The following is a 16,458-nucleotide window of genomic DNA, read 5'->3' as shown; positions in this document are numbered from 1 at the left end:
TACTCACAATAGCTCTAACCCACTTATGAGAACACCTATCAGAGAAGAAAAGGAGATGAACAGTTACAACAGATTACCCTGTTGTCCTTCAACAACTATTATCCTAACACCTCAAAAGTTGGATCCATTGACAGATGGTTGATGCCATGGAGATATCGGAGCAGACATTTTGGATTGGCGAATTAAGCTATGGAAAACCAACTTTGTAAGGCTAGAGTACAATAAAATAAAATAGTCTTACTTTAAGACTGCATACAAATTTCCATCCATCCTACTATTCGCTTACTCCTCTGATAGGAACAAGTATCCCCACACTTTAGCAGCGGTAGACATGTCTGAAGGCATGTGTGCACTGAGACATTCAGTTGTCTGAATACCCAACATAGATGATTGAATGATTGATGAATGGTATTTATCAATATTCCAAACAAATGGGGTAACGAAATAGCCTTTTCCCAAGTCCTCCACTTTCCTAGAAGATGGATGTACTCACTTTCTACTGAAGTGCCAATTCCCAAATGGCCTCTACGTACTGCCTGTCTTTTATGTAATACAAGATTTATGTAAAATTTAGCATAAAGGCTCAGAAGCATTCCAAAACTCTGGGATGGTGAAAATGATTCAGAACCTAAAAGAGACCGTGGTTTCACAACGCTGTGAATGCACTAATGCCACTAAATTGTGCACTTTAAAATGGTTAATTTTATCTTATGAGAAATTCATCTCAATTTACAAAAGAAAAAAACCCCACTAAACCAAGAGGTTCCCTGGAGCTAAATAAACTATACTGCGTTATAATTCCCCCAGATAAATATTGACAGGCAGGTCATTACTATTTTATAACAAATAGTGGTCAAAGTAAAACATCTGTGAAGACTGATGCTTACATAAATTAGTACTGATCGAAGATTAGTCTTGGACTATTATCACTGTCACCTACCTGCATCTCAATACACTTTCTGAGCTGGTAGAGAAAGGGTAGAGTTATAGCAGCCACCTGCTACAACGGCAGGTGTGGCTATAATCTGCAGTCTGTCTTATCCATCCATTTTAGGGATGGAACTCTACAGACATACCTTACGACAGTTTGTTTCCAAAGTATCACTGTGCATTTTAGCCGTGATTTTGTATTCCTGATTTTCATTTTATCCATGGATAAAAAGCTAGTAAGGAAAAAGGCAGCAAAAGATGAAGACAGGGTGATTACTGCATATATATTTACATTGCTTTTCAGGAAGAATAATGCTAGAATATCTCTATAAAGATAAAAAAATTTTATATATCAAACCCAAAGCAGGCAAATTACTGATGTGATATTAATATTTATAGTAGTGTTAAAATCTAAATTCAAAGAATCTATAAATATATTCTAATTTTAACTAGGAAAATTAATATTTATTGTTTTATAGACACACATGTCTTCATTAATGTTACCTGAGAAAAACATCAAATTTTATCAAAAAAACCCTCAGTAATTCATTTTAAATTATTGTAGCCATATTTCTTTTTTCATGTAAATTTCCATCCTGAAACCCTGAAATAAATAACTTTGCAATTCATGTGCTTATAGAATATATTTTATAAATCCCAGGCCAAAAGGGCAAATGTCTACAGGCAGATTACTTCCCACAAATTCTGATGTGCCTTTCTGAAATCTGCACATGTCCATTAGAGTATCATATGTGTGGTTTTACTATGAAAGAAAGATTTATAAAGGCTGACTTAACATCATTATCCCAAAGGGACCAATAAATCATAAAACCTATTCTCATTTATTCAACAAGCATTCATTGGCCAATTATTTTGTGTCCATTCTTTTCAGGCCATTCGCATGTTCCAGTAAGACTGCTCTTTGCCTTTCTCTCTCGTGGCTTTTACACACCTCTTGGCTCCGAGATTCCCATTTTTGACTGTATATCAAGGCAAGCCTTATCCTCCTCTTCCCAAACACTGTCTTTTTTCTTTCAGAACTCAAATTTTTTTAAACCTCATTTTGGTATTTTTTAGAGACAGACAGAGCATGAGTGGAGGAGGGGCAGAGAGAGAGAAGGAGACACAGAATCTGAAGCAGGCTCCAGGCTCTGAGATGTCAGCAGAGACCGACATGGGGCTGGAACTCATGAACCATGAGATCATTACCTGAGCCGGAGTTGATGCTTAACTGACTGAGCCACCCAGGTGCTCCTCAGAGCTCATATTTTATTTATTGTCCTCAGTTCAGTATAGTTCTTAAGAAGAAGCTGGGCCACAACCCAAGCCCAAGGGGTAAGTCTTAACTGGTCTATGCCAACAGTGATGATTTCACTCACATTCCTAAGTGATTGCTTTTAGCATTCGTGTGTGACACAATTACAGTCAATAAAAATGAGAGGAAGTCTGCTGAGTGGTTCTGGGATGGATTTCCACACTCTTTAAATAGGATTCAAGATGCCCTCTTCAATACCCATCACCCACCCACCCCACCCTCCCACCCCCAATCAGCCCTCAGTTTGTTCTTCATATATTTAAAAAATAATAAATAAATAAATAAATAAATTAATTAATTAATTAATTTAAAAAAACTTGAAAAAATTAAAAAAGATAAATGGGACTTAAGAGAGTTATATTCTCTTTCTTACCTTTTAATTGTCAGCTTATACCACCTGGAGTTGGGACACCAATATTGGGAAGGGACCCCAGATTCAGAAGCTGTGGTGAACTGAATATGCCAGAGGCAGACATTATTACGACAGAGGTTGGGATATTATTCAACCTTGAAAAAGAAGAAAATCCTACCATCTGTGACAATATGGACGATTCTGGAAGACCTGATGCTAAGTGAAGTAAGTCTTCTAAGAGAAGAAAAAATGGGGAGTTAGTGTTCAATGGTTATAAAGCTACAGCTTTGTGAGATGAGTAAGTTCTAGAGATCTGTACAACATAAGGCCTACATTTTACATGGTATGCACTTGAACATTTAAGAGGAGGTATCTCATGTTAAGCGATCTAACTCCACGAAAAAGAAAGACATAAGGTATCTATTGGGGGTGATGGATACATGTATTACCTTGATCGTGGTGTTGGTATCATGAGTGGATGCCTTTGTCCAAAGTCATCGAAATGTATACATTAAATATCTGTAATTATTTTATATCCATTGTAGCTCAGTAAGCTGTAATATCAAAATGGCTTTGAAATGGCATACTCTAACCCAGTAATTCTACATCTGAGAACCTAGCCTAAGAAAATAACTGAGAATACATAAAAGCTTTATGCACACATACAAAGACAGAGACGAAAATGCAATGTGTTTGTTAGGCGTCAACACCTGTGGAAGGAAATGGAAGGAAAAGTGGGAAGAAGCAGGATCAGGGCAACGGAGAAGTGAACTATGAGGCAGGCCCAACGAAGCTTTCATCAACCACATGAGGAGCTCTGGACCAGTATTCCCCCAGAGAAGTTGTCCTGCTTTGGACAGAAATGGCTTATTTCCTTACACCCTCAACTTTACTCAGATATCTGAAGAATGAGGCAGCTCTCTTTAGCTGAGGCATAAATTTATGAAGGTGTGGAGATCTGGGGCTGCCTGTTGACCTTACTCCTCAAAGCAAGACCTTTCTTGAAGAAGGACTTGGGTAGTACACCTCCTTGTCTACCACAGGGCAATCCAGTCCACTGAGGATTCTGTATGGAATGATGGCAGATGTCTGCGTCCTTGTTGGTGCCATTGATCCACTAAGTTAACCAATCCTGGAAAGTACCTGCCTCCAGGCTTACTGTTGTATGAGATCATACACATTTGGTTAAAATTTCCATTACTTGCTCAATAAATGGAATTTTACAACAAGACTATTGACTTTCACAGAATTTGAGACACACTTCTTCAGCCTGATCCTGAACTCTTTCTTCAAGCATAATTCTATGATTCACTCTTCAACTCCACTTGTTGTGGCTAAAATATGCTGCTGGCTTTTCATAGTTTCCTTCCTAAGAGGAGGGGCTCCAACCCCAAGCAAGGTTTAATGCATATGCTGGGGAACAGAAGGAGAAGAGGGCAAATTTCTACCCAAAAGAGCTCAGGGATATATAATAAATAGCAGCGGCAAGACTTATCAGGACCTTTTAAATGATGCAAAGTGTGCCCCCAAGACCCTGAATTCAATTTAATTTTACTCAACAGATAATCTAATTCTTATAAAGAACATAAAAAATCTAACTCCTCGACCAGCATTGCAAACTCCACAAAGTCCAGTATCTCAGTAAGCCTCGATTTCCTCATTCACAAAATGAGATGTTTAGGCTAGATAATCTCTAGGGCCCCTTCTAACTTTAAAATCCTCCAATTCTATGAGCCATGTGTTCATTTCTGCTTATGACATTCTGTTTCCTGAAGTACATTTTCAATAACAGCCACCAAATAATAGCCATCCAGACACTTTCTGCTTAAATCACCTCTTTCACCGGATGTCACCCTAAGGGCCTCTGAACACCTCAGTGGAGCAAGAGACACAAGGGAAGCTGTCAGACAGCTCCCTTCTGAGCTGTCTTCTGTGAAAATGCCTAATCATATCTGCTATGTGTGAGCAGCCATCAAGCCCCAGGCACAAAACAGGCTAGCAATAAAGCACTCCCCAGTGATGTCTATGTTCCAACAGGCTGTGAGCTGTAGGAACATCTTATTACAAGACCTTCTGGGAACCAACTGAAGGAGACCCCGGTGTATTTTTCTTAAAGGAAGACTTAGTTCTTTACAACCAATTAGCCTTGTTCTAGAAAATGAAAATGTATTTGTATTGGTTTGATTTTTTAAAATCAATTGCTTCCAAGAAAAATGCTTATCTATCTTTAATACATAAGGACCCCCCGAAGTCCAATTGTTCAGTAAGTCTTTGGTTCCATCAATAAGCAGCTCACAAAAGAAGATAGATCAAAGATAAGCATATGAAAAGATATTCAACTTCATTTTCCTTCAGGAAGATGTACATTAAATATACACTAAGATGTCACCACTAAATTTTTAAAAAGCGTAGAATTAGGAAGATTGACAATGCAAATTTTGGGGAGGATGTAGGGCCCTAGAACTTGCATACAATGCTGGTGAGAACAGAAGGTGGGACCATCACTTTGGGAAACATCTAGGCAATTTCTAACAATTTTCCACATGTGCTTCCCTTATGACCTAGCAATTCCAATCCTATGTATATAGTCAAAAGAAGTAAGAGGCTATGTCCTCCAAAGTGTATGATAAAATGTTGATAGATTTTTTTTCCATAACAGTCAAAAGCTAGAAACAATCCAAAAAATCTATTAAAAGGACAAACAAATTTAGTACTAATATATGGTTGAATCTCAAAAACGTTAAAAGAAGCCAAAAGAAGCTACACCCAGATGATATCCTATATCATTCTCTTTATATGATGTTCAAGAACAGACCAATTAACCTATGGTTAAAGAAGGGAGAATAGTGATTATTCGTGAGCACAGTTGAGGCCGTGGATTGCAAAGAGGCAGGAGGGATCTTGCCCAATTTTGATCTGGGTAATGATGACACAGGTACATATAAATGTAAATACTTACTGAGCTGTATACTTAAGACTTGTGCACTTTATTCTGTGTGAATGATACTTCAATTTAAAAAGTAAGTTGTTGGTTCTCTCAATACAGTAAGAGGAGGCCAAATCTGTCTTCTCATGTGGACCCTACTCTGAACATACTGCTTTTCTTCTTGAAGCAATATTCTCCAACAAGTTAAACCCTATCAGCTCCACCTTAAATAAATGGACGTCCACAATTCAGACTGACCAGGATTTAATGGAGAAGTCAAAGACGGTAACATCTACACAAACGGCTTCCGTATCAAAGGCTTTCTGTGTGTCATACGCTGTGTATGTCATCACTTCGCATTCCCAAACCATCTTGCAAGGCAGAGACCACTAATTATATTTTCTATATTAGAAAACTAAAGCTCAGAGCAGTTAAGTAACTTTCTCATTTTAACACAACTACCCAGTGGTAGACCTGGGAGTCAAATGAAGTTTTGGCTACAAATCCTTAATTTTTTTTAATGCATCCTGCCCCTTTAAATGGGAGAAGTGCGGAAGGCCACAGAACCCACCAGGGGAAATAGCTATACATACTCCCTCTTTTGCTGTTTTCAAGGTGGTTTCCCTGGCCATAGAGAAGGCTCGAGTGGGTCAGAGAGTAAGAACCTCAGGTGTGAGAGAAAGCTCCCTTGCATGAAGTGAGAAGAAATTAATGAATCACCCAGGCTCCCGCTGGCAAAGCATGTTCTTCACACCTGTTCAAGGGAAAAATGAGCAACAAAACGTCCTCCCTCCCTGCCACACACACACACACACACACACACACACACACACTAAAGCTTAAAATTTTTATGAATATGCTCCTTAGTGCCTTCACAAAATATGCATTTTTTATTTTAAAAATATGACGTTACCATTTTTAACTACAACCCTCATTTTTTTCCACTCCAGGATGCCAAGCATTCAGGTCAAAGAACTTTCATATCTGAAATTGTTGCAAACCAAATAGTTCCTTGGGGATGGATAGCTGTGATTAAACCTGGCAACTGTTATGAGCCATTTGAAAAGGACGCTGAAATTAATTCTATTACCCTGCAGAGCTCTGCCATTCTATTCTTTGTGCCTTTGCAACAACTTTTTTAAAGTTATTAAAAATATATTAGAACCCCGTGTAATTATAAACACAGAGAAAAATAATGAAAGCAAAAAACACATTGCACCCCCTGTCATTTGAACATACCAATGTTACTTACAAGCGTGTGTGAGAAAATGCATAATAAAAGGCTTGAATTTTTAAAGTAAGGTTTTAATCTTTGGGTTATTATGTGATGCTTAGCAAAACCCAGTGGTAATAAGGAGCCTAAATTGAGTGCTAACAACGTCTTGTGGCTTGAAAAAGCACAGCAGCAGTAACAAATACACAAAAAGGGTATCAATAGCTTCATTCTTATGAATGAAGATTGTCAATATGGACCAAACAGATCTCAAGGAAAATTACTAAATGTTCTCATCAGATAGACAAGTTCATGCAAATCAGTAATATAGAAATTCTAATCATTTTGTGGAAATACTGTGTAACTAAATTCTGTAGACTATCTTTAAAAAAAAAAAATGTACAAGCGGTTCCAAAAAATAGCTCAAGAGTTAGTTCTGCCATTTACGAGATTTGTGACCTTGGGCAAATCTCTCAGTTTATTCAAGACTCAGTGTTCTTACTTACCTAGCAAAGGTGACTGTGAACATGGAACAAAGTAAATACTTGCCAAGATAAATACAAAGGAGTGTAATGGTGATGGGCTGCCAAGAACGCTTTGTTTCACCATGCGCTGAAGATGTCATTTGGAGCACAAACGACTGAAGCCAGCTCTCTGGTGGGTGGGTTGGGGCACTTTTGCAACTGAAGCTGAGAAGAGCAAAACAGCATGTCTTTTTTTCTGAGGATAGCCTTCATCTACCAGGGACACTCTACCTTGGAACTCCCAGATACTGATCACTTTAGGAAAACAAGAAAAACAAGTGACCACCTACCCTTAAAAACAAACTAGGAGATTCGAATAAATTATAAATCTGTCTTTCATACTGTCAACTTCCACTTGTAATTTTAATCACATTTTATTGTACCATATTTTATTTTATTTTTTTATTATTTTTTTAACGTTTATTTATTTTTGAGACAGAGAGAGACAGAGCATGAACAGGGGAGGTTCAGAGAGAGAGGGAGACACAGAATCCGAAACAGGCTCCGGGCTCTGAGCGGTCAGCACAGAGCCCGACGCGGGGCTCAAACTCACGGACCGCGAGATCGTGACCTGAGCCGAAGTCGGACGCTTAACCAACTGAGCCACCCAGACGTCCCTATTGTACCATATTTTAAATGGACGTTGTTTATAGCTGACTAGAATCTAGCCAAGCACGCTGCAGGCTCCCAAAACCCAACCAAAGTCTATTCTTGCACAAATTCTAGAGCAATGGAGCATGCCCAGTATGCCTAGAAAATACACAAGGTATATTCTGGTTGATAACATACAGTATTTTACAGTAGTCTTATCTTTTTCTTTCTCACTGGCAGTTATTTTTCAACACCTTTGCCACCTGTGGGCCACTCTGGGGTTTCGTCCTCTTTTGAGCGATCTTTTGGTTCCTGTCATGGGATCAACACAATTTACATGAGAAGATCTGTGTCTGAACACACAAATGTACCACCTACGATAGATACAGGCAGCCACCCACACAGAGACAAAAAGACATGAAAAATAAGTCAGCCAGATCGAGCTCGCCTGGCTCCTGCAACTTACAGGAACACAGTGTCTGCTACCACGAACACTGAAAATTGCAGCCGTTCATTCTCAGGCTATTTGGCACTTGGATCACCTCACAGATCAACGGCTACACAAGGACAGACTGAATCCTGTCAATGACTAGGCTGGAACCTGAACCCGCCGCTCTCCCTTCCCTCTGAACAGATGCACAGTCTAGACTCTCAGAGCCCAGTCTGGAAGAGCACAGGTTGTGGTGGCTGGGAATCTCGGGGTGCTTCCTAAATGTTAGCATCTAGTTAGCTTGACCGGAAATAACATCTACTTGACTAAAGTTAGGTAACTCTTCTTTCCTATCTATCCCTGGTGCCACTGCTACCCTCAACCATGGTTATTTTCTGCTCGCAGATGAGAAGAGCTTGCTCCAACCTCTCCAAGGATTACTTTACATCTTTATCAATTCTCATGATGGGCCAAGAAAGTCTATCATGTGAACAGGCTTCACGGTCTGAGTCACTGGTGAATAACTAAGCAATGTATGTTTAGTTGCTTTGATCTGAGAAACTCAGTGTTTCCCTTACTAACCTGATCCTTCTTTGGGGGAGCTTAGTGCCCGGACAGAGGTGAACAGATCTGCTTGGGTCAAGAGAACTACAAGGAGCCCTCCTATGGATCAAGGATTTTCTCATGTCATTTCACTACATAGTGGGAGAGAAATCCCATTATCCATGCAGATCACTGTATTAGTTTCATATTGCTACTATAAGAAGTAACCATAAATGCAGTGGCTTAAAGTAATACAAACGTATAATCTTGCAGTTTGAAAGCCAGATGTTGAAAACCAGTCTCAGTGGGCTAAAATCAAAGCATCAGCTGGGCTGCATTCTTCTGGAGACTCTATGGAAAAGCTGTTCCTGAAATTTACCAGCTTCTGGAGGCTGCCTCTTATTTCCTGGCTCATGGTTCTGGATCATGTTGTCTTTTCTCTCTTTGCTACCATCCTCACATCATCTTTTCTCTTTGTCCCCAATCCTCCTGCTTCCCTCTTATAAGGAGGCTTGCCATGACCTTGGACCCATCTGGAAAATCCAAGATAATCTCCCCATTTCAAGATGTTTAATCTGATTATACCTGTAAAGTTCCTTTCACCACCTAAGAGAGCCAGTAACAGGTTCCATGGATTAGGACACGGGTATCTTCCACCGGTTATTATTCAGTCTCCCACAGTCATCAGCCAATCGTAGTCCATTGTACATTTGTTCTTATTAATTAAAATCACACACAAGTTTAGGAGAAAAAGCAATTTACAGAATATAAAAAATTATTTGCATGGAGACAAAACTCTCTGAACTTGTTACACACACACCACTTCTACAGAAACTGATAAATATTAATGGTTTTGTGTTAATTTAACAGGAAACTGTTTTTGTTAGCTGACATTTCTGATTACTAGTGAGGGTGAATTTCTCTTATGTCTAATGACCATTTGGGTTCCTTTTCTCTGCTTTAACTTTTGCCCACTTTTCAGTTCTATCTTTTAGTTACTGGGTAATAGACATTCTTCATATGTTCTTAATATCAAACTCATTCTGATAGATGCATTGCACATATCCGTTTTCAGTCTATAAATTAATGTTTAACTTTATGGTATTAAAAAATTTTTTTTAAACATAAAAATAATAAATAATAAATAAATAATTATAAAAATATTTATATAAATAAATTTTATTTATTTTATAAAAATAAAAATATAAAACCTTGTTTTATAAGGTTCTGATCGTCCCCCTCCCCCACCTCCTTGACCCTTTTCAGGTTCTACCCCTTATTGGCTTGATAACTCTAGGTGCTGGGTTGTTTATTCCTGATTGGCTCGTTTCCATTGTGTGAGGGGTGGTCTACGGCCATATCATTCCTTGTGGGTCATGTATGTTTTACAGTTTACTACTTATTTTCAGTCAGGTCTTTTGTTAAATTCCTGAGGGAACCTGAGGGGGAGTAGGTAGTAAGTAGGTACTTTATGCTGGTAGGGTTTACTGTGTTCAGAGGCTCCCAACATTGCTCCAAAATATGTGTTTTTCCCCCACCCAGGGACCTCAGGTCCTAACCTTTCCCTCTCTGCCTACTGAATCCTATCTTTTCGTATCAAACTTGTAATTGTGTGATAAACTCTACCTGATGTTTCTTTTATATAATGCTAGATTTTAATTATTGTGCTTCATTTAAACAGTTGGCAACTATATTCATAAACGAGCAGTCTTAAATATTCCTTTCCTGTACAATCCTTGTCAGAAGTTGACATTAAGATAGTTTTACCAACATAAAAAAATAGAATATATTTTGCAAATACTGTTTATTCCATGAAGACTTGTAAAATGAAACTGTGAAACTTACTGAACCCAGGTGAATTTTCTTTTTATGTGGGAATGAGGAGGAGAAGAGAGAAGGGGTAGTTTGACGAACATCACTTGCTCTCCAGCATTTTAATCTCATGACCTTTTTATGTGCTTATAAATTATTGAGGATCTCAAAGAGTTTCTGTTTATGTCAGTTATAGCTATGAATATTTACTATATTAATGCCAGAGAATATCATCTATATAATACAGACTTTCTGAAATCTCTTGAGACTCATTTGTGGCCTTGTGATACGTAAGTGCATAGAGGTTTACTAAATACTAGAAAACAATGTATTATCTCTATTAAATGAAAGGTTTTGTGCACATGTATTAGTTTATTAATCCTGTGTTTCCAATATTCCCAAATATTGTTATCTTGTTTTGCATTCTTTATCTATACATTTCTCAAAGGGCTGTGCTAAATTTTCCCAAACTATAATTATTTTTATTTCATGCCTCATGAATCCTGCCTAGGTTGTTAAATGCATAAGTCTTGAGAGTTATATATTCCAAGTGGGCTATCTCTTTTAACATAAAGTGATACTCCTCTTTAACTCTTTTGTATTTTTGCTTCCTAGTTCTTGACATTTCAACCCTTTATCTTCAAAATTTCTCTAGCCTCAGATCTCAGGTGCCAGTCTTATTAAGTGTATATAGTTAGTTATTTTTAATCCTATCTAGAACTCTTTGTTTTAATAGCTGAATTTAGTCATTTTACATTTATTGTACTACTGATATACCTGGCCTTGATGCTATTTGCAGGGAGGCACTGTGGCCTTTACTCCTATAGTATATACAGATAGATCAATAATTGTTTCCCAGACTAGTATTTTCTTATTGTTATATTTTATTAATTTCCATAATCCATATACCACATATACCTCTCAAGACAATGGTTTTGTGTGATGTTTATATAGAATAAAGTTATATTTGTGTCCACAAACTTTAATATGATTTTTCTAACACAATTTTGTGTGGGACAAATCTTAAGCTGTGCTCTAAATACATTGCAAAAATGATGTAATCACTGCATGAGGACCCATGTGGAACACACCTCAAGATTGCACCACTGCAGGATGCGGAGGCTGTGCAATTTAGGAGCAGACTTCCATGCACATCCCTTGAGGGCTGCCCCAAGGGCACTAACCACCCACCACCTCTCTCCTTGACACCCTCCTATGGTGTAAGAGAAACTATCAGCTTGTGAAGCACTGTCTTCTCCAAAGAAGAAGACAGCCAGTTCATTCAGACAGCCTGAAGAGATACAATGCCCAGCATCAGGGATGTCTATCACGGTCTGAGTACTGATTACCTGGCTATGTTATCCCTATGAAAATTCACTGTGTGTCCACTAATATGTATATGCTATACTTAATTTAAAAGTTTCAATATTATTTATAGGAAATATATGAGCTACAAAGAGAGTGTCATCTCAGAAAAATAAAAATGGAGATGTCTTACACTTAAGATCAGAGCTACCTTTCCAACTATTCTTGCTGGAGTTTCGAGGTAGGTCAATTTGCTAGTGTTTATCTCACCGACAATCATGTCTCCAAGTTTCTGGTAGGACATCAAAGTCTTGTCAATATGGAGAATGTGGCTGATAGGGCAGTAAGACTCATGTTCACAAATACCACTATTCATTGGGCCACTCACTCATTTGTTCATCAATTACTGGCTGGGAACTTCGTAAAATACTGTGTGTGATACTGGTGATAAAAATGACAATTGGGTTCTTCCTCTGCCTTTAAGGAGCTCAAAGACCTGGGTCAAAAAGAAAACCACAGGCCCAAAATGGAGTCACTTATTCTGGGCCACATGCCCAGAATCAAGGCCAGGTCTATCAGTAGTACAATAAATGTAAAATGACTAAATTCAGCTAAGCTAGTTGCAATTCCAACCACCAAGCCCCCAGAAAAGGCCAGATAGGAATTTTCTACTCAGTATCAAAGACGTAACTTTCACATGGACCCTCTCCATCCCCTAAAGGAAAATGAGGTAATCTGCAAAACAAAGCCACTTGCTCTACCCCCTAAAGAAAACAGCCCCCAAAGATCTTTCTTTTCTTTTGCTAATTATTTCTTGGTCCTACCCGATTTCCTGTAAGAACCTTCCATTTTGTACAACTCCTCACAGCTCCCCTCTATACTTGCTGGATGTGAGGCTGCCCATTCATGAATTGCTTAATAAAGCCAATTAGATCTTCAAATTTACTTTCAATTCTGTTTTCTAATAGTAGTAACAACAGTTATGTGGCCAGTTAAGTACGACAGGAGCGTTAATAAAACAGCAGCATAAGTAAAGATTCATGATCACCAATTTGGACCAAGAAGTTTGGGAATGGCATTCAAGAGACACTGGAAGTATGAGTAGGGTTTCGATGAAATGATCCAACTGGGGAAAGGAGATTTATGTCAACAAAAAAGGTGCAGTGGGCTCAGCAAAAAAGGCAACAGTCAAGGAAGGCCTACTCCAGGTGGTAGTGATGAAGTTTGGGGGTGATGGTGGGGTTTGTGGGGGAATACAGCCGACAGCCAGGAAAGAATTCTTGAAGTTGTCTTTGTTACAAAAAGGTGATTTTATTAAAGCATGGGGACAGGACCCTTGGGCAGGAAAATCTGTATTGTAAGTGTAGGGGGCAACTGTTTTATGGAGTCAGGGGATCAAGAATGAGTTTCCAAAGTGACTTTCATATGCTAAAGATTTACTGGAGGCCTAGCTATTTTTAAGCTAAATTTGTTTTTCCCCCCAACAAGGCATTAACATTAAGACAGTAGGGTGTTCTTGGACTTTAGGCTATGATGGAATTGCCTTTTTCTGGTAAACTGGTAGAGACTCATCAGTTGAACCATTTGTTTTTTGTCCTTTCCTGTTTTGGGGTAGCCTGGAGTGCCCAAGGAATATCATGCATGTCACACCTGGGGGGGGTGGCGGGGTTGCTGTTAGTCTGCACTTTGCCCTCAGCTTGTCCCACACTCCTTCATCACTAGGATGGGTGGTGATTTATTCTGTAGATAAAAAACCTTTTTTCTGGATTCTGCTTTAAGTGAGCCAATGATATTAACAAACCACTGTTTTAGGAAATTGGGACATTATTGAAGGATGAATTGGAATTGGAAGAAACTAGACAATGAGGTCAACAGAGAAGCTACTGAAACTTTTCCAACTATTGAAATACTTACAGGGAAGACAACAAGGCATGTGTTTACAGGTAAAGTATCTTTAAGTTTTTAAGTTTCACCAGTGGATGTGTAGTCATGGCCCCAGGCAAGCTTATAACTTGCTATTCATGCAATAAGCAACTTTGTAAGACATATAAAGATATAAAGGAAGAAACAGCTCTCTCTAGAAATCTAAAACACACCTACGCAGGTGAGATAAGATGGAGACGCACAATTTAAACACCCTACCAAAAAATGAAGACAATAAAAGACAAAATGAGCAAGTAAGATAGAGGTCAATGTGTAAGGAATTGATAAGGATGTTTTTAGTGACTAAGGTATTAAATTAACCAAAAAAAAAAAAAAAAAAAGGAAAGAAAATCAAGTTGTTGTTTTTTTTTTTTTAATTTTTTTTTTCCAACGTTTATTTATTTTTGGGACAGAGAGAGACAGAGCATGAACGGGCGAGGGGCAGAGAGAGAGGGAGACACAGAATCGGAAACAGGCCCCAGGCTCTGAGCCATCAGCCCAGAGCCGACGCGGGGCTCGAACTCACAGACCGCGAGATCGTGACCTGGCTGAAGTCCGACGCTTAACCGACTGCGCCACCCAGGCGCCCCTCAAGTTTTTATAAGGGAAAAATCACTTGGTGTACAGTTTTGTTTTACAAAAACAGAAAGGTATAAAATGTAATTTATAGCAGATTGAAGAACACAAAAAACATAGACTCTTACATGAAATTTCAGGGATGTCCACTTTGTATGTATAAAAGGTACATACTAAATAGCAAGCAAATTATCAACTTTCTTGTAAAGACAAAGTTAAAGTTCTAATAAAGCTATTTTCTAGAGAGAAAAATTAATATGTAGATGGCAGAATTCTAGGGGGAAAATGATGCTCAACAAAATCTATTAATAATCATAGGAACGCATGTGCATACCCACCCACACATCCCATCTGTATATTCAACATATTTATTGAGCACCTATTATATTCTAAGTACCATTCAGGGGTGGAGATGCAGTGGTGAATAAAAATGATACAAATCTGCTCTCATAAAATACTCATTCTCATCACTTTTATAATCAATCCATTCCTTACAGTTCTAACACAAATCCAGGCTCACTCCCTCACAGCGGTGTTCCTACACGAACCCCTTACTACCATCTACATAGCCTAACCCCATCCAGCCTCTGTTCTCCAACTTCATCTTCCTCCACCCACTTTCTTGCTTCCAATAGTCCCACCATGACAGCTGCCTTTATGTTTCTCAGATACTTTAAGCTGATTCCTATCTTGGAGCTTTTTCCCTTGTTCCTCTACCTGCCTGGTAAGACTCTTCCCAGATTTTGACATGATGGTTGCATAGGACATGCAGACTCAGGTCAAATGCCTTCTCCTTGATGATATTTTCGGGCTTCACAGTGCTTAATATTTAAAATTATCTTATTAGCTTTTATCCTCTGAGGTCCATGAGAGCTAGGACCATTAGGATCACGGTCAACAGTGTATATGCCCAGTGCCTGTAAGTAGGTGTTCAGTGACTGTGTGTCATGTGGGGATCTGTAGTTTAGTCGGAACAGGTTACTACACTATTGCAATTTAGCTAATTACACAGCCATGAGCATCTAAAAAAAAGCTAAGTTCTTTCTAGCAATTCATACTGCTTATGCTATGTCCATAGTGAGTAGCTTCTGGTTCTCAAACAACTTTCATTTGCTGACAGGGTGACAGCAGTGGTTTTGGTGGTGTTGATGATGACTGGACGAATTTTATTTCACCACAGTCTAAGGAAACCATCCGTGCCCACGCCAACAACCTCAACTAACCAACTTCCAACTGGAAGTTCAGAAGAGATGAGAAAATAAGCTACATTCTTTCCTGTATTTCAGTTGTGACTTACAACATACCCTTGTTTCACCTTCTACCTTTAGAAGTACAGTTTTGCTCATATTGCTATAATAAAATGCATAGAGCTATACATACGGCTATACATATGTGCTTTCATTCATTTATGAAGATTTTCAGTGAGACTTCAAGTTTTACTGACAGTCATAAACCTTCTACAAATCTCCAACGCCACAAAAATGTCAAAGCTGACTCTAAACTGTTTAGACATGCTGTTTTGCCTCCAATTCAGTGGCAATCAGGGTTCAGGTAATGTTTATGTAGCCTTTTAGTCCCACAATATTTAAAGTACAAGTGCTGAGAATCTGCATCCAGGCACGACGCAATACAATCTGAACCTGGGAAAAATATTTCAGCACCTTTGATTACCCCGTTGATTGCAGAGTGGTGAACTCATGTGCATTGACTTTTCAATCAACCAGTTTTTTGGTCTCAGCTCAGAAAGACAACCTCAGCTAACTAAATTTTACTGACAAGTGACCTGTAGTGTGGTAAGTTGCTCATAAAGGAACAAGAAGAAGAAAACAGATTTAAACTGCCTCTCAGCCTTTATGTTTGTGATAGGAGAGTTTCAGATGCTTTGAGAATGATTATAATTTGCATATACTAACGGGAACAGAACATAAAACCAAAATACAAGTGCTCCAAGTATCATTCATCTTACGTTAAAATAAAGGACATCAGGAACAAATGGAAATAGTTCACTTCTATAGAGA

Source organism: Herpailurus yagouaroundi, unplaced genomic scaffold (genome assembly GCF_014898765.1).
Source record: "Herpailurus yagouaroundi ecotype Mexico unplaced genomic scaffold, PumYag 159, whole genome shotgun sequence".
NCBI classification, from domain to species: Eukaryota; Metazoa; Chordata; class Mammalia; order Carnivora; family Felidae; genus Herpailurus; species Herpailurus yagouaroundi.
Note: the sequence above shows the minus strand (reverse complement) of the source record.